Genomic DNA, 18,634 nt, shown 5'->3' on the forward strand with positions numbered 1-18,634 from the left:
CTCTTGTCCTTCACAGGAGCGGCTGCTTAGAAGCTCAGGGTTTTCTCATTAACACATCCTTTCTAAAATAAATACAATTCAAGCTTCTCCCACACAGAATGCCTCCCCCAGCTGCACCATCCCCAGAGGGAAGACACCTGCTTGCCTGGAGGTTCTGTTCCCTGGAATGCCCCTTGGAGCGAGGCACACGGCATGGCAGGCGCCAGCTGCTGCTCCAGCTGGTGATGCGCTCGGAGCGCCCGGCATGGCGTGGCAGGCGGGTCCCGTGGGCCGGGCCGGGGACAGACCAAGGACCGGGCAGCTCGGTGTTCGCTGACCTTCCACTCATGTAAAAAGTGACAGGACAACAGCCCTGTCCCCTCACCCTGCTCTGCCAGAGGCCCTCAATGCCAACCTGCAGCCCCCCTGCAACCCCAGCTCTGGCCTCCCCCCAGCTCTCCCACCCACAGCCTATGTGAGCCCAGGCTGCCCCCCACAGCTGGGCTGATGTCCCTCAATTCTAGCCCCCAGCCCTGTCCTCCCAGCTCAGAAATCAGCCCTTTAAACAAAATCAACTGGATCAATGTTGGTTTTAAGCCAATTTTAACCACAGCACACAGGGCCCCCCCCCCCTAATTTATCTGAGCCCTGCCTGGGCGGGGTAGGGGGAGAAGCAAGGGGTTAGATCTCCATGGTCCATTCAGCCCTCAGCCTCCATGGGCCCTGGTTAATGTCCATTAAGCAGAGGGCATCTAGAGTTGGGGGCGGGGCTAGGCGTCAGGACTCCTGGGTTCTATTTTGGGGTAACCAGTGGGCTGAGACCCAGCAGACTTGTTTCATGCAAGGGACTCCCAGTTGTGAGGCAGGGACTGAGGTAGATCTGTTAGCAGTGTCCTGCTCTCTCATCGCTCCCCCCAGCACTCTGACAAACAGCTGGGTCAGTCACTCTCAGTTCCAAGGGGCACTAGCCGTGGCAGCCCCAGGAGATGCCCATCATGGCTGGGATCTCAGGGCACAGGCTGCCCAGCTCCGGCTCCCCTCTGACACTCCCCCGCCCCACGATCAGCTGAAGGAGCCAAACCCAGTGACAATGAGTCAACAACAGAGGAGTTTTAGAGGGATCTAGTGGTTAGAGCAGGGGGCTGGGAGCCAGGACTCCTGGGTTCTGTTCCCAGCTCTGGGAGAGGAGTGAGCCTAGCGGTTAGAGCAGGAGGGAGGCTTGGAGCCAGGACTCCTGGGTTCTGTTCCCAGCTCTGAGAGGGGAGTGGGGGCTAGTGCCTGTGTTATTGTCTGCAAAGCATAGGGAAAGGGGGGTTGGGTTAGATCCAGCCCCAGGGTCCCAACCTCCCCTCCAGCCCCACTCTGTGCACACCCAGGCCTCAAGCAGGGAGCAAAGTCAGGCCCCTGAGCTTCCTGCTCTAACCACTAGACCCCACTCCCATTCCACAGCCAGGGATAGCTACGAGGGCGGAGGGGAGCCGATGCTGGCAGAGTGTGGGGGGACAGGAAGTGGCCAGTCACTGCCAGCCAAGGCCCCTGTCCCAGCCTTGCCCATGGATTCCCCCTCTACCCAGATGTTTCCTGGCACCAACAGCTGGGAGGCCATTTGCTGCAGAGAATCCATGATGGGTGGGATCACGAGTGTTGGGGGGCGCGGGGGCTGTCTGGCACACGGTCCCTCCCACACTGACACACCCTTACAGCATGGGACTCGGCTACTGGCAGGATCGATCTGCACCCCAGGACAGACGGACAAGGGCAGATGAAGCCTCATTTGGGGAGGGCTAGTGATCCCCGTTTACCTGGCTGATCCACATCACGATAAGGCCATTCCTTCCCGCCCTCATTAATTACCCCAATCAACCCCCTTGGCTGGAAAGGGCAGGCAGTACTAGTGGTTAGAGCAGGGGGGCTGGGAGCCAGGACTCCTGGGTTCTATCCCCAGCTCTAGAAAGGGAGAAGGTCAATCCTCCCCCTCGCACTACCAACCAGCCCTGGGATTGCTGAGATGCCAGCAGGCAGCAGAGGGTAGGGCGTGTGTGAGGGTGTCTGCCCAGTTCCTGCATTCCCCACAAGGGTGGGGCAGGCAGCAGTGATCCCTGGCACAGTCTCTTCCCCCCCCCCAACACGGGTTGCCCAGGAAGCAGACAAATAGGGGTGTTTGGCAGGGCACCTTCTGCCTCTTCTTCCACAGACCAGTGGGATGAGGGGAAACTAGACCCCCTCTGCCAGTCCCAGCACCCCCTGAATTCACAGCCCAGCCCCCACTCCCAGGGGAAGGGGGCTCTGAGCCTGCTTAGCTCTCCAGTGGAGTGTGTTTGCCCAGTTGCGCTATCCCCTGCACCCGTCCTCTCCCAGGGACACTTGCCCAATCAGTTTAGCAAGATCAGTGCCAGCTCAAGCTAATGCCCCCCGAGCTGGAGTACAAGGGGGAGGGGCTGCAGGTCAGGATTGAGGGGCACTGGCAGACTTGTGGCAGGGAGTGCCAAGGGCTGAGCTAGCAGGGTGGGCTGCAAATTGAGACTAAGGGGTACCAACAGAGCTGGGGGTATGGAGAGCCAATGCCCCTTCCCTGGCCTAAGTCCTGGCAGCTGTGTCTGGGGAGGTCAAGACGACTGTTCCCCATTTCTGTTGCCAGAGGTTATAGGGCGGTGTGGGGATGGGAACGGTTTATAACTCCCATGCAGAGAACGAAGCAGCCAGGTCCGTAGTAAGGACAAGGAAAGGGCCAGGGGAGATCCGGGGGGAAGAGAGACCTCAGAGCAGCTGGAGATGGCACAGGGAGTGGGGCACCATGTAGGTACAGGGTAAGTTTGGCTAGGCAGGGCATGGGGGAGGGGAGCAGCTGAGGGGGGGAGGCTCAGCAGCACTGGGTTGGGATGACTCACTCTCCTGTCGGGCCTTTGAAAAGATCTAAAAATAAATCCCTGAATGACCGAAATAGCTGAGTTTTCTCCCTGGCTTCCTGTCCCCAGGCGCTGGGGAAGGCTACGCATGAGGAATGGTCTCAGCCAGCACTCTCCTCTGGGGCGGGCCGTGGCAGCTGTCTCCACAGGGATTCCTCAGCCGGCCACGAGATGCAGCAGCCTCTGGGGTGGGGGACAGGGGCTATTTATACAAGACTCCCAAGGAAGGCACAATGGCTGGAATTTGGCTAGAATAATCCTCTCCTTATGGAAGGTGCCATGGAAGCTTTGATGGCCAAAATGTGTCAGTTTATGTCACGCTGGCACATTGGAGTCAGCACTGTCTGGGAGGGAAGAGTGCCCCCTACTGAGCCCCCCCACCTCCCGGCTCTGAGAGGGGAGCAGGTTGGAAGGCTGGGAGCCAGGACTAGCTAGTTCAAGGCCTCCATAGTCAAGGGGCATTACCAGGAGTGGGGGTGAGAATCCAGCAGAGACCCATTCAAAGTGGAACAGCCACCCCCACCAAGGAGCTAGGGCGCCCAGGGATGGGGTGGCAGTGGGGCTGTGGGTCAGGTTTGAGGGGCTGAGCGGAGCTGTGGGATTGGGGAGCACAGGGCTGGGATAGCAGGGGGCTGGGACTGTCGCCTTTCTCCCCCCCACCCCAGTGCACTCAGCTGAGTCAAGGTGCTGCAGGGGCTGATGGGAGAATACAAGCCATGGCGGAGGGACAACGCAGCCTGGCTTGGGCATGCCAGGGAGAGGCAGCCATGGCGCAGCCCAGAGCCTGGCAGAAGCTGGCAGCAGCCATGGGCCTCCCGCAGCAGATGGGATGGCTGGAGGACAAACAGTTACTTCGAGGGGATGGGGGCAGGATGGTGGTGAAGGGCCCTCCCTGGTTCTGAATCTCCTGTGCCAGCCAGCTCCCCGCTCCTCCCTCCAGCTCATTTTGGAAAGGGGAGGGGGTCTGCTGGATTCCCCCGCCCCCCGAGTTAATCGCTTTGTAGCTGGTGAGGAAAGCAGCCTCCTGATGTTCTGTTCCCCCTGTAGATAGGGAAAGAGTCAAGTGGAAGAGGGGGGCTGGTACAGAGGGACAAGGGGGGAGCTGCTGGCTGCTTGGCAATCCGTCAGCAACAGGATTTGCTGGCTGCTGCCAGCTGCAACCATTTGCAGGGAGAGCCATGCGCCATGGCAGCCTAGGGCATTGCTGGGGTGGGTTGTGGGGGGCTTATGTGGACATGGGGGGCAGAGCACAGGTGGCCACAGCCATGCCCCCCCACCCTCCCCCATGGGCTGGTCTTCCAGAAATCAGATGGAGACTGGATGGCCGACTGCTTGGGAGTTAGCCTGCCCACCATGCTGCCAGAGCTGGGGTGAGAACCCAGGAGTCCATGTGCCCTGTCCGCCATTCCCTCCCTCTCATACCATTGATTTTTCACAGCTTCCTAGATCCCAAAGCCAGAGAGGCCTGTTCTGGGTGCCTGGTCTGGCCCCTGCACCCCCGCCTGGCTGAGCTAGACAGACAAGACTCTCTGGGGCTAAGGCCCCTCCCTGTGTAAACCCAGCACCTTATTTCTGCTCTGAATTGGTCTGTTTCATGCCTCCAGCAGCCGTGGGACCAGGCCCTGCCTTTGGCTCGCTGGCTTGAGAAGCCCTTAGCCCTACCCCCATCACTGCTGCATCTTCACTTACTGGCTCAGGCCCCCCCCCCCAGAAGCTGCGTCAGTTTCCCTGAAAGGGTTTTGCCATAGTCTGGCACCAGTCCTGGAGCAAGACCCCACTGGGCCAGGCACCACAGACTTCCCAGGTTTCACAGGCCTACCCTACTTTGACTCCAAAATGCCTTGTCCCGACTGAAGGGCAGTTCACCGAGGGCCCCCAAACCCAGCCAGGGATCCCAATGCCAGTCCAATGTAGCCTGTCTGCCCCCATCTCCATCGGGGCAGATGGGCCAAGCTTGAGTGGCACCTGCTGTAACTACTCGAAGGGCTGGGAGGTCCGGTGCTGTGCAGACACACCCAAGGGATGGCGCCGCCCAAGAGCCTTCTGATCGGCGCCCGGGACAGGCAGACAGACACAAGGAAACCAGGAGCCGATTCTGAGCCCCATCTGCCTGCCCAAGGGATCACAGCAGCGGAGAGCTTTGAAGAGGGATCAAAAGGGGCAATGAGGTGCTTTGCCAAGGTTCACAGGGTGCCCTCCTGAGAAGGTGCCTAATTCGCCTAGGCTGCCCTTTAAGAGCCTTTGTTATCTCAAAGCACTTCACAGTTTCGCCTTCAATGCCAGCAAGATAAAATCAACCCCTCCCCTAAAGCCCACGTCATTTCGGCAGACGCAGCTAGAGCAGAGCTCCTGGCCAAAAGTAGTTACAGGGTCAAGGAACTGGCTGGGCTGTGAACTGTTCAGTTAGCAGCACGACACCCCTGGCTGGAGCTGCTGCTGCTGTAATTACTCCCCTTGGGACCAGGGCTCCGTGGGGCCAGGATGAGACCGTCCCAAAGAGTTTCTAGTCAGAATTGACGGAGGGTAGGAGAGGAAACAGAGGCAAAGGGAAGAGACTTGTCCATCACCCAGCAGGTCAGTGGTACAACTGGGAATAGAATCCAAGAGTCCCGGCTCCCAGCACCCCACCACTCTAACCACTAGACCCCACTCGCGTCCCAGAGATGGAGAGAGAACCCAGGAGTCCTGGCTCCCTAGAGAGTGGCCTTGCCACTGGTTTGATGCTGCATTTTTGTACTAGATGAAATCCTAGTTTGATCGAAGGGCGGGAAAATACTCTATATTTTATCTGCATTGCACTTAATGCTGGAGAATCTAACAGCTCTCTACAAATGGGTATTAACAACACTCCCATCCTCCACCCACCCTCTACCCACCTTCAGACTATTCTTCTCCCCCCATTTCAGAGATGAGGAAACTGAGGCATGAATCAGGGCAGAAATCTGTCTGCACAGCGAGTCAGTGACAGAGCAAGGAGGGGAACCCAGGAGTCCTGACTCCCACTCCGCATCGTCCCCCCACCCGCCTCCTCCTGCTTTAGGGTCTCTCTCTCCTCCTTTTGCAGATCTGTCCTTCCCTTGCAGTCTGGTGGCAGGCTGGCCACCCTCCCCCACCTGCACTCCTACCGCCAGCAGCGGGTTGGGGGGGGCGCTGGCACCAACGGGCTGGCAGAGCAGCCAAGTGAGGGCAGACTGGGTCTGAGCTGTTGGCATTCAGTCTCTCACATCTCTGTGAGCTGCATTAAAGAGACAGAGGCAAATGCCCCTCTGGACAATAAAATGCACCCCCTCCCCTCGCCCCAATCTATGCCCTCGCCCCCTCCCCTGCACCGTCACTGCCACCCCCTCTAATCCGGTACCAGAGTTCCCATCGCTGGGAGAAAACAGATGCCACCTCCTATTCATGGAGCTGGTATACAGCACAACAATAAGCCGTCCCGGAGGCCGTGCCAACCGAGGGGGGCACCCCATTGAGCACAGCTCTCCCGCCCAGCCCAGTCACTGCTTGGCAGCCGGAATCTGTGCCAGCCTGCGCCAACCCATGGGAAGGGGGAGGAAGGGATGCTGCCCCTTTAAGGGGAGTGCCCTCCCTGGGGGGCAGACGGTTGCCCGCGTCGGCAGCTTGGATCTCCGCATGCCCCTCGGGCGTAACCATGGCACCTTCTTGGCACACATTGCCCCTGCGAGACGGAGCCGGCGTTGCCATGGCACTGGTAGTGCCTCCTCAATCGGGGCTTTGTTCAGAGGCTCTTACCCCTCGGAACCTCCCGCGAGGGGATGGCATCCGGGACCAGACCCCCCACCCCTCCAGGAGAAGATCGGCCTGCCCGGCCCCCAGAATAGATCAACCCCCACAGCCCCCCCAGTTACCCTCTAGGAACAGATCACCCCCCACAACCCCACCCGAGCGGATCACCCCACCTCCATGGGCTCCCTACAATTCCCCACATCCCCCCCTCAACTACTAAGAGCAGACTGAGCCCCCTTCCCTTCCCCAACTACCCCCATTGGAGTCACCCCATAGAAGCAGATCTCTGGGCCCAGCCCCCACAAAATACACCACTCAGGAGCAGGCTGTTGCTTCCAGTCCCTCCCATTGCCCCACTGGGGAGCACCTCGCTAGAACCAGTGCAGCCAGGGGAGAGCAGCCCCTGCTGACCCCCTGCCCTGCTCCTTGCAGCACAGCATCCCCTAGCACCCCCTGGGGCCAGCCCCGCCTGCCAGGGGAGCGCGCCCCCTGCTAAGCCGCCGCCCAGCTCTCTGCAGCACAGCACCCCCTAGGGGCAGCCCTGCCTGCCAGGATAGAGCGCCCCCTGCTTGCTGAACCCCAACCCTGCTTCCTACAGCCCAGCGCCCCCTAGCGCTCCCTGTCGCCAGCTCTGCCTGCCGGGGGACAGCGCCCCCTGCTGAGCCCCCACTCTGCTCCCTGCACCCCAGCGCCCCCTAGTGCCCCCTGTAGCCAGCCCTGCCAGCCGAGGGAGAGCGCCCCCTGCTGAGCCCCTACCCTGCTCCCTACAGCCCAGCACCCCCTAGCGCTCCCTGGGGCCAGCCCTGCCTGCCAGGGGAGAGTGCCCCCTGCTGAGCCCCCGCCCAGCTCCATGCAGCACAATGCCCCCTAGGGCCAGCCCTGCCTGCCAGAGGAGAGCGCCCCCTGCTGAGCCCCAACCCTGCTCCCTGCAGCCCAACACCCCCTAGCCCTGCACTGGGTCAGCACTGAGTGCCAGGGGAGAGCACCCCCTGCTGAGCCCAACCCCCAGGGCTCTCACTTTTCTTTGCAAGTCTCCCAGCCAAGGTCTGAGCAGTCCCAGCCCTGCAGAGCTGCTGGTGCCACCAGCCTCGAGGCTGGCACTGCTGGGCAGAGAAGATATCAGGCCTCGCTAATTAGCCTGGAAGTGGAGAGCACCAACAGCTTCAGTTGGCGGGTCACCTGCTTGGCCTGTCGTACGCCCTGGCCCTAAGGGGCGCCACAGGCCAGACTGTGATCTCGGCCTCTTGCTTGTTCTCCTGGGACGGCCCTGCCTCGTGGGCCACAGGGCTGGCTTTCTGCAGGTGCTGCTCCATCCTGCCTCCACGTGAAATGAAGTTCAGTTACCTCGGCCGCGACCTATTCTGACCACAGCGCTCTGCACCCCACCCCCACCCCCCAGTGGGCTGGTCTTGGAAGCTTCTGCCGCCCCAAATGAGGTCCTAGCTGCAATCGTGCCCCCAACTGGCCAAGACAGCCACACAACGGCTCCCACTGTCACCAATAACTCCCCCTCCGCCACCGATCAAGGAAGACCCAGACATGCCCTGCCATGTCCCAGCAAGGTTCTGGGGGGGGGTGCTGCACTGCAGGGAGAACTGACACAGTAGGGTGTCGCTCTCCTCTCACATCAGTGCTCACCCCAATGCTCCAGGGTGGCACTAGGGGGTGCTGTGTTGTAGGGGGGTTTGGGGCTCAGTAGGGGGCACTCCCCTCACATCAGTGCTGACCCCAATGCCCCAGTGTGGCTTTAGGGGGCACTGTGTTGTGGGGGTGGGTTGGGGCTCAGTAGGGGCGCTCCCCTCACATCAGTGCTGACCCCATTGTGGCTCTAGGGGGCGCTGAGCTGCAGGGAATGTTGCAGATGGCTCAATAAGTGGTACTGTCCCCTCTCAATCACTCATGACTCACACACACTAACTCTTTCCCTTCCTGCACTTGCACTGCAAAGATGATACAATCTTTAATTACACAAACGCTTTTCCTCAAACCCTGCCACGTAGCACCACACAATTCCTCCGACAACCTTTGAGGCACATGTTGAGTCTCGTAGTCTAGGGGGGTGGTTTTTTTAAAAACTGTTTGGCCAGCTTTTGTAGGCAAGAATGAAAGAAAGGACTGCAAGACGCTACATGTGTGTACCTGAGACTGTGGAAAGAGATGGCCTGATATGATCTTGCCGAATGTAATTAAAGACTGTATCAAATGAATTCATATGCACAGAAGGGGCAGAGTTAAGGTGGTAATGTTTTCTTCACCAAGTTTTTTGATGAAATTTCCCAGGTTTTATTATGAGGAAAAAAATGGGGAGGGGGAAATCACGTTTCTTCTCCTACGCTTTTCAAATTCTTCAGGCTTGCATAAAAACACCCTGATATTATGTTATGGTTTATATATTATCTACTTATAGAACCTGTCCTATTATTTATTGGACATATTCCAGTAGCACAGCGGTTCTCAAACTGTGGATCATGACCGTCCGAAGCCCTCCATTTTAATGGGGTCACCAGGGGAGGCGTTAGACTTGCTGGGGCCCGGGCCCGAAGCCTGAGCCCCACCACCCTGGGTGATGGGTCTCGGGCTTTGGCTTCAGCCCTGGGCGGTGGGGCTCAGGTTACAAGCCCCATGCCTTGGGCTTCAGCTTTAGCCTCCCAACCCAGGGCAGCGGGGCTCAGGTTTCAGTCCCCCTGGGTGATGTAGTAATTTTTGTTGTCAGAAGGGGGTCGCGGTGCAGTGACGTTTGAGAACTGCTGCAGTAGCACATAATACATTCCAGTGGCACCACAATTTTATCATAGATCTCAAAGCATTTTACATGTCATGATCTCCACTGCAGATGGGGAAACTGAGGCACTTCACCTCTCTATGCCTCAACTAAGATCACCCAGCAGCAGCGCTAGGAACAAAATCCTGATCTTCAGAGACCCAATCCGGTGTTCTACCCACTAGACTACCCTGCCTCCAGCCAAAACTAGGACCCCCTTTTGCAAGGTGCTGCACAGACACAGAGAGAGAGACATTCCCTGCCCTGCATTGCTTACAACCAAAATACAACAGCTGTGGGACAGGGCAGAGAACATACAAACAGAGGACAAGTGGGGTGACAGGTTGCAAACACCAGGCAAGGGGCTAGGGCAGAAGAGGTGGTGGAGGGAAGGCACCATGCCAAGGTATCAGATGTCTGGGCTTTGCAGATCATCTGCCCCTGAACCATGGGTCAGTAGGGCGGAGTCTGCAGACCGTTCTATCGACACACACCAGTCCTGGAGCAGAGGTGCTCACAAACAGCTTGCAGGCCATATCTTCCCAGGGACTTCAGCCCAACATCACTACCTGGCTCCCACGAACCAATTCCACTCAGAGCCCAAGGTGGAGAGCAAATATTCCTGCTGCGTCTTCTACCCATCCTAGAGCCACCAGCTTAGCTGACAGCCTGGGGATTGAACCTGAGGCCTCAGAGCTAAAAGCAGGAGTTACTACAGCTTGAGCTGAAGAGCCAGGCCCTCAGAGCTGGGGCTGGACAGACTCATTGCTAACACTGGGCAGGAAGTGGCGTTTCCATTTGGCAGGAAATGACATGGCTTTTAAAGTTTTTCCCATTCTAAGACAGAGCGGTCATAGGGCAAACTGTCTCCTGTACACCTCCTTATGGCCTGAGGATGGCCCAGCAAGTAACCTTTGCCTCAGTTTCCCCCTCTTGGTTCTGCAAGAACTCACAAAAACCTCATGTCCAGTAACAATACACCTGCTTGGGGTATGAACTCACAAATAACACCTGTACTGTCCCAGCCTCAGAGCGGGCCCAACTTCTCCCTGAGGTCTCTCTTTTCAGAGTTCCCTTCTTTCATCCTGCTCCCAAGATGGGCACAGCCCCTTCTCCCAGAGGGTCTGAATTCCTGCCCTCTCAGCACTTCTTACCTAGAGTTTCACTTGCCCACATCTCAGGTTTCTCTGCTGACATCTACTTATACCCAGCAACCTTCATATCCCACCTGATCTCCACCCACTCTGCCGGTGAGTGTTGCTCTTTATAATGGGATCAGCTGACCCCTGCTCAACTGTGTCAACTTAGTAACTAGGGTTGGCCAGAGGCATCTTGCCCTTAAACACTTCGGTTTTGGGGGGGGTTCCCCCAAAACAAATTTTGTTCACATTTGACGTTTTTCTAAACAATTCAATTTTGACCAAAATTTTTAGCTGAAAAAACATTTTGATGAGAATTTTCCAAGCAGCTCTATGCATGGCCTCTGGAAATCTGGGTCCTGTAAACCACCCTGGCCAGCAAGTCACGCTCCCATAACCTCAGGCTAACATCACCATGCAGTAATTCTCCCAAGGCTAAAAATTTGCTCACACACTGCCAAAAAAGCCCACACAACAGCGCCACCTTCTGGCATTTGCCATCACAGCAGTGCACTGGTGTGGAATTTCCCAATTGCTTTGCTTTTGTATGCATGAGGCCATTCCCGTGTCAGGAGCTGCTGACCCCAGCCAGCACAAAATTCATGCCAGGCCGAGGCTAAGGGACACGTATAATCTTTACACGTATGATCTTTATTGCTCCATTTGGTTTTTTTTTTTAAATGGCCCTTATTTGGCCTGGCTGGCTCACAAAGCACAGTGTTACAGGAAGAGTGCTCGCTCTCGCTCGCTGTAATCAGAGAGGTAATTCTGTTTTTCCTGGCAGCAGCCGGGCCCCGAGACTGCTGTGCGCGATGTATGGAACAGATTCTTTATTCGGAGCCCTGCCAAAGTGACCATCTGCTTCAAGCTTCCCCACCCCCATTCCTACCCCCTCCCCTTCTCCCTCTGATCTGTGGCTGTTTGCTGAGCTGTCTCCGTGTATGTGTGTGTGTGCGCGTGCACATGTGCGCACATGAGTAAGACCGGCGTGCCCCCCGCTCCATTCCCTCAGGTTGTCCCTCAAGCCTGATGGATCTTCAGCTGGAGGCCCAGGACATGAAGAAGATACCTGACCTGTGCTGGCCCAGCAGCAGCACAGAGAGCTCTAAGCGCCTGGGTCGAGATGAGGAAGAATCTGTCTCTTTCTTCCTTTACAAACATACCCTGATTTCCTGCCTGCCACAGACCCTTCCACAGGAGGGTCTCTCAAAACTTGGTCAACATCAAGCAGTATGGAACCCAGGAGTCCTGACTATGCCCTAACCGTTAGCCACCACAGCGCGCCTGGAGCTGGGAGTCCAGACTACGCTCTAACCCAGCAGTCCCCAACGCAGTACCCGAGGGCGCAATGGCGACTGCCGGGGCATCTATGTGCGCTTGCGCACTGCCCGGCGGACAAACAGCCACCAAAATGCCACCGAAAAGCATCATCATCAAGAGGTGTCGCTGCCGAAATGCCACCAAAAAGCAGCGTCACCAAGAGATGCCGCTGTCGAAATGCCACCAAAAAGCAGCGTCACCAAGAGATGCCGCTGCCGAAATGCTGCTGATTTTCAGCAGCGATGCCTCTTGACATTGCCGCTCCTCGGCAGCATTTCGGTGGATGCTTGTCTGCCGGCCATGGTCCTCGGTGGCTTGTCGTCCAGCACCCGCCACCCGGAAAAGGTTGGGGACCACTGCTCTAACCATTAGACACCATAGCCCTCCTGGAGCTGGGAATAGAACCCAGGAGTCCTGACGACCCCACTCTCCCACAGAAGTGGGAGCAGAACCAAATGTGCCCCAGATCCCCTGCTCCAACTCAGTGGCAAACTTCCCCTCTCTGATCACTCCAGCACAGTCACAAGTTCTGATTTAAACGAAGGCCCAATCGTCTCCTTCAAATGAGAGCACAGAGATCTCCCAGTTTCCTATTCATTTGGCCTACTGAGTCCTTTGCAGGGAAAATCCCTCAGGTGGGAGCTGGCAAGTAGCCTCTAACCAGCTTAACACGCAACCACCATGTGCTGGAAAACACAGAGAAACGGAGGCAGGAAATATGGGGTTTTCCCCCTTCCTCTCCTGTCCTTCATTATAGCCATGACGTACAATACTCAAGTCCCTTGTCTCTTTGTCAGACTGTCTCTTGGTTCTGTGGTTGTACAATGTCCAGCACAGCGGGGTCCTGGTCCACGGTTTGGGCTCCTGGGGGCTACCACAATACACCTAATAAATAACATCACCTAGCTGTTATCTAGCACTTTTCAACTGTAGCTCTCAAAGTGCTTTACAAAGTAGAGGGGCAGAATCATTCTCCCCACTATACAACTAGGGAAACTGAGGCACAGAGAGGGGAAGCGACTCACCCAAGGTCATGCCTCTGGCCAGTGGCAGAGGCAGGAATAGAACCCAGGTCCCAGTCTAGTGCTGTATCCACTGGGCCATGCTGCCTCTCCAAAGAGACGACTGTCTCCACTGAAAGTCCCGTTATACTGAAGAGCAGCTCAAGCCATGCACTAGAGGGGAGAACCTGCCTCACTGTAATCCAGTGGCTCTCCACCCGTGGCCCAATCAGAACACAGCTGCGGCTCATGTAACATCCTCAGGGTCATACAGCTAGTATACACAGTGTGTGGATGTGACCCACACAACACACAGAGAGCGGCATGTGCAGCCCACAATGGTAACTAGGCTGAGAACCACTGCTCTATCTCCGCTAGCCACGACTCGTCCATCTGTGCGGAAATGCAGCCACTGCTGGGGCAAGCTGGGTAACAGCACACAGCAACGGAGGGAAGGAGAGTCCAGTACCCTACTGAAACAGCCTGCAGGCGGGGGCATGGGGGAGGCCTGTCATTACTGAGCCGGATAGCTGGCTGGAATGTCAGGAGTCACACGCCTATTCTTGCTGTAAAGTTCCAGAGGGTTATTGCCAGACAGGGCCTGGGATTTCCATCTTGTCTGAGAGATGGCAAGTCCTGCAGCACAGCGCCCCCTAGTGCCACGCTGAGTCAGCACTGACTGCCAGGGGAGAGCGCCCCCTACTGAGTCACCCACCCTGCTTCCTGCAGCACAGCGCCTCCTAGTGCCACGCTGAGTCAGCACTGACTGCCAGGGGAGAGCGCCCCCTACTGAGTCACCCACCCTGCTTCCTGCTAGGCATAGCGCCCCCTTAGTGCCACGCTGGGGTCACCACTGATGCCAGGGGGGAGCCCCTACTGAGTCACCACCCTGCACTTCCTGCCCAGCACAGCGCCTCCTAGTAGCACGCTGAGTCAGCCACTGACTGCCAGGGGGAGCGGCCCCCTACTGAGTCACCCACCCTGCTCCTGCAGCACAGCCCCCTAGTGCCACGCGTTGGGTCACCCACTGACTAGCCAGGGGGAGCGCCCCCTACTGAGTCACCCACCCTGGTTCGTGCAGCACAGCGCCCCCATAGTGCCACGCTGGCGCTCAGCAGCTGACTGCCAGGGGGAGCGTTCCCCCTAGCGCATCACCCACCCTGCTTCCTGCAGCACAGCGCCCCTTAGTGCCACGCTGGGTCAGCACTTGACTGCCGGGGGAGCGCACCCCTACTGCGTCCCACCCTGCTTCCTGCAGGCACAGCCGACCCCCTTGTGCACGCTGGGTCAGCACTGACTTCCAGCGGGGTGAGCGGCCCCCTTACTGAATCACCCACCCAGTGGTTTATGCAGGGGTCAGTACCTTTCAGCCAGGTGCTGGCGCCGAGTCTTCATTTATTCACTCTGTTTAAGGTCTCTGTGTCCAGTCTTTGTTACGTGTATAGGAGGTCTCTTTCTAGAAGTCTACAATACATAACTAACTATGTTGTGTTTAAAGTAAATAAGGCTTTAAAATGTTAAGAGATTCATTTAAATTAATTTAAAAATGCAGACCCCCGGACTGTGGCCAGCCCCAGCAGTATGATGTCACTGAAAATGCAGCTTGCGTGCCAGCTTCGGGCACCCGTGCTCAGTATTGACTACCGCTGGGTGTAATGCCAAAGCAAAGGAGATTGGTAATGAATACTGGCTACATTTTCAGCTACAGGAATTTTTAGCATCCACGGAGCAATATTCCTGATGGTTAGAATGTCTCTAAGTACAGGGTTCCCAAACTTGTTCTCTGCCGCTGTGTGCGGGAAAGCCCTAGCAGGGCCGGGCTGGTTTTGTACCTGCTAGCGTCCCTGCAGGTTGGCCGATCGTGGCTCCCAGTGGGCCGGTTTCACTGCTCCTGGCCATGGGAGCTGTGAATGGCAGCGTACTCTTGGCCCTGCTGCTCAGGCAGCTCCCACTGGCCTGGAGCAGCGAACCGTGGCAGTGGAGCCACGATCGCCGAACTGTAGACATGGCAGTCCACACCAAAACTGCCCGGCCCGCCAAGGGCTTTCCACACAAGCAGGCAGAACCAAGTTTGGGGGGAACCACTGCTTGATAGATAGATAGATAGGTATGATGTAGAGGGGTGTGTATGCGGAAGATAGATGAGAGGGGGGTTATGGGGAATGTATGATAGACAGATAGTAGATAGATGAGGGGGGTGTCATGGGAAGATATATAGATAGCATAGGATAGTATAGAATAGATAGATAGATAGATAGATAGAAGGGGGTGTAATGGGGTAATGGACGTAGATAGAGGGGTGTATGAGGATAGATAGATAGATAGAAGATAGAGGGTATTGGGATAGTAGTAGATAGAGGTGTATGGGGATAGATAGATAGAATAGAAGGAGGGGTGTATGGGATGATAGATATATAGAGGGGGTGTATGGGGTGTAGATAGAGGGTTATGGATAGTGATAGATAGAGGGGGTGTATGGGGATAGATAGATAGATAGATAGATAGAGGGGGTGTATGGGGATGGATAGATAGATAGATAGAGGGGGTGTATGGGGATAGATAGATAGATAGATAGATAGATAAATAGATAGATAGATAGATAGATAGATAGATAGATAGATAGATAGAGGGGGTGTACGGGGACAGATAGATAGAGGGGGTGTATGAGGATAGATCGATCGATCAGTCAATTGACTGATCTCCCGCTTAGCTGCAAACATCATCCCAATGGGCCCATCAGACATTCCAAAGGGACTGAGCATCAGCAGGGCTCCCCCTCTGTTCACCAGCTACCATCAAGATATCCAGTCTGTTACACCAAGCCAAGGCCTGCTGTTGGTCTGTGGGGGAGGGGAGGAAAGGCTGGTGCCAAGAGTGGGGGAGAACGGTGGAAGCAACAGGAGGATGGGACATACAACACACAGTCACTGTCCAAAATCTAAGGGCAAGTGGGGACGACCAGACCCAGTCTGGGGCAATGAGGTCTCCCGGGGCCTCCCGACTCCCGGGGGAGAGAGAGTGTATTGAAAGGAACACAAACAATCTAAAGTGGGTCGGCCAACACTGATCCAGGGCCATTTGAGGCTGCCACGGGGCTTGAGGCTGGGGGTCTGGGGAATGTAGTAAGTGTGTATGTGTGTGTATATGGATGTGACTGTTGTATGTGATGCATGTATGTGTGTGCAGGGGGTGTATACACATATGTGGATGTAGCGGATGTTTAGCTCTATATGTGTATATGTATGCAGCTGTAGCGTGTGTGTGTAGTGTGTATGTGTGTGCATATTTGGTGTATGTACAGGTGTTTGTATACATGTATGTATATGGCATGTGCATATGTGTATGTGTATATGTGTGAGCGTATACATGTGTGCATATGGTGTGTGCATGTATGTATATCCATGTATGTATATGGTCGGTGCATGTGTGTATACATGCATGTGTATGGTGTGTGCATATGTGTAAATGTATGTACATGTGTTTGTCTACATGTGTGTATATGGCATGTGTATATGTATGTGTACGGTGTGTGTATCTGTGTATATGTATGTGGCTCCAGTGCGGGGTGTATGGCTGGGGGGGTGTATACATGGCTGTAATGGGTATGTGGTGTACGTTTACGTATGGAGTGTATGCATGTAGATGGGTGTATATGTACGCGTGTTTATGTATGCATCTACTGTAGGGGGGTGTAGTGTGTGCATGTGTTTACAAACACGTTTGCAGTGTAAGTATGTAGGGGTATGTATGTACACGTATGCACGTGCAGATCTACATGCGTGCGTGTGGTGCGGTTATGCAAGGAGGCCGCTCGTTACAGCACGTCAGCCTGCTGAACACATTCTGCTCAGTGGCAGCAGAGAACTGCCAGCACTGGGAACTAGTCTTAAGTAACGTCCATATGCCTCCAGTTACCCCAGAGATGGATCTGCTTTCTCTCCCCAGACCCAGCACACAAGAAGAGGAGGTAGGGGGAAAAAAAACCCAAACCCTCTCTCCAGATGGTCAGAGCCGGCTGTATTTGCACTACAAGTCTCAGAGCCAACAGATGTGCCAGGACGCCATATTGCGAACACAGATGTAGGAGTCAAGTGCTGTGTGAAGATGCTACATCTTCTTTGGGAAATGAATTCAAAAACACACACACAGCTACACAACCAGCCATGCCGGCCTCTGAGGGAAGCGAGCGGCAGCATTTGCATGGAGTGGGGGGGCTGAACAGTCCTCTTCATCACACCCCCACACAGCCACCCATTCCCCCCCTCCCCACAGCCTCCTCTGCAGCTGACAACTGTTTCAGGGCATTTTGGATGCTGTCCACTCAGGATCTGCAAAGGCAATTAGCCGCTTGAAGAGCAGTGGAGGAGGTTTTTTTGCACAAAGCACCAATCTTCTCTTTCTAGCCTTCCCGTTCCCCAGCCCACTCAATGAAGGCGAAACACCAGGATGAGCCACGGGTGATCCATTTAATCCTTTCGGCACATTCAGCATCGCTCTCATCACAGACTTTGGTTAGATCCTAGGTTAACAGAGATGAAACACTAGGCTAGGACTCAGCACACCCGGGTCCTCTTCTCAGCTCTGCCACTGGCCTGCTGGGTGACCTTGGTCAAGTCCCTTCACCACTCAGTTTCTCCCCCTTCACCCCTCTTTGTTTCTCTTGCTTATTTTTATTATGAGCTCTCAGAGGCAGGTGCAGCACCCAGCATGACACGGTTCTGCTCTTTGACTGAGACTCCTAGATAATAATAATAAGATTCTATATTATCACATAAATATAACCGAGTGGCTCCTACCTGAGGTCTCAAGGAACCTTTCATCTCGAAGGACAGATCCAGCAGACAGCTAGAGCACTGTTGCTTCACGCAGCTCCAAAATGCAGCCACTTCTGGGGTGGAACACGACAGTACAGGACAACAGCAAGAAACAATTCAGGATGCGAGGTGAAGAAGGGGATGGCACGCACCTGAAACAGTACAGTTGGCAAAAATCAACATATGTTCAAAACACTGGGGCTGACGCCAATGCCAGGTTCTTTAAGGCCCCCAAAGACAGATTTTATTTCTCATCAGAAAAGCAGTAACACCGGCAGCACAGCGCCCCCTAGCACCGTGCTTGGGTTCACACAGACTTGCGGGGAGAGCATTTCCTACTTCGCTCCCCACCCCACAGCGCCCCCTAGCACCACAATGGGCCATTGGGACCAGCACTGACTGCAAGTGGGGAGAGTGCCCCCTATGGAGCCCCTGCTCCACTCCCTCTGCCCCTTTGTGACATTTTGGGGCACTGTGGTCAGCACTGACAGCAAGAGGAGAGTGCCCCCTACTGAGCCCTCAGCCCCACTCCCTGAAGTACAGAACCTACTGGCTTGCATTGGGGCCAGCACTGACTGCAAGGGGAGAGCAACCCCTACCGAGCCCCCCTGCACCCACTCACTGTGATGGGTGCTGCACAGACCAAACGAGACTGGGACCCCCATTGTGCGAGGGGCTGCACGGACAGTTCCTGTCCCCCAATGGCTCGCAGTCTAAACTGACAAAGGCTGGGAGGGGAAACTGAGGCACAAAGCAGTGCTGTGACTTGCCTAAAGTCACCCAGCAGGCCAGTGCAGAGTCAGGAATAGAAGCCAGGTTCTCCTGAGTGCTAGTCCATAGCCTAAACTATTAGGCCAGACAAGCGGACCATTAGAACCACCATTCTCATCCTTCCCCTATTCTTACCTCGAATAGCCCCTTACACAGAGAAGAACCCGACTGGGCCTGATTCACCAGGCTGTTACAC

This window comes from Chelonoidis abingdonii, chromosome 26 (genome assembly GCF_003597395.2).
Source record: "Chelonoidis abingdonii isolate Lonesome George chromosome 26, CheloAbing_2.0, whole genome shotgun sequence".
Lineage (NCBI taxonomy): Eukaryota > Metazoa > Chordata > Testudines > Testudinidae > Chelonoidis > Chelonoidis abingdonii.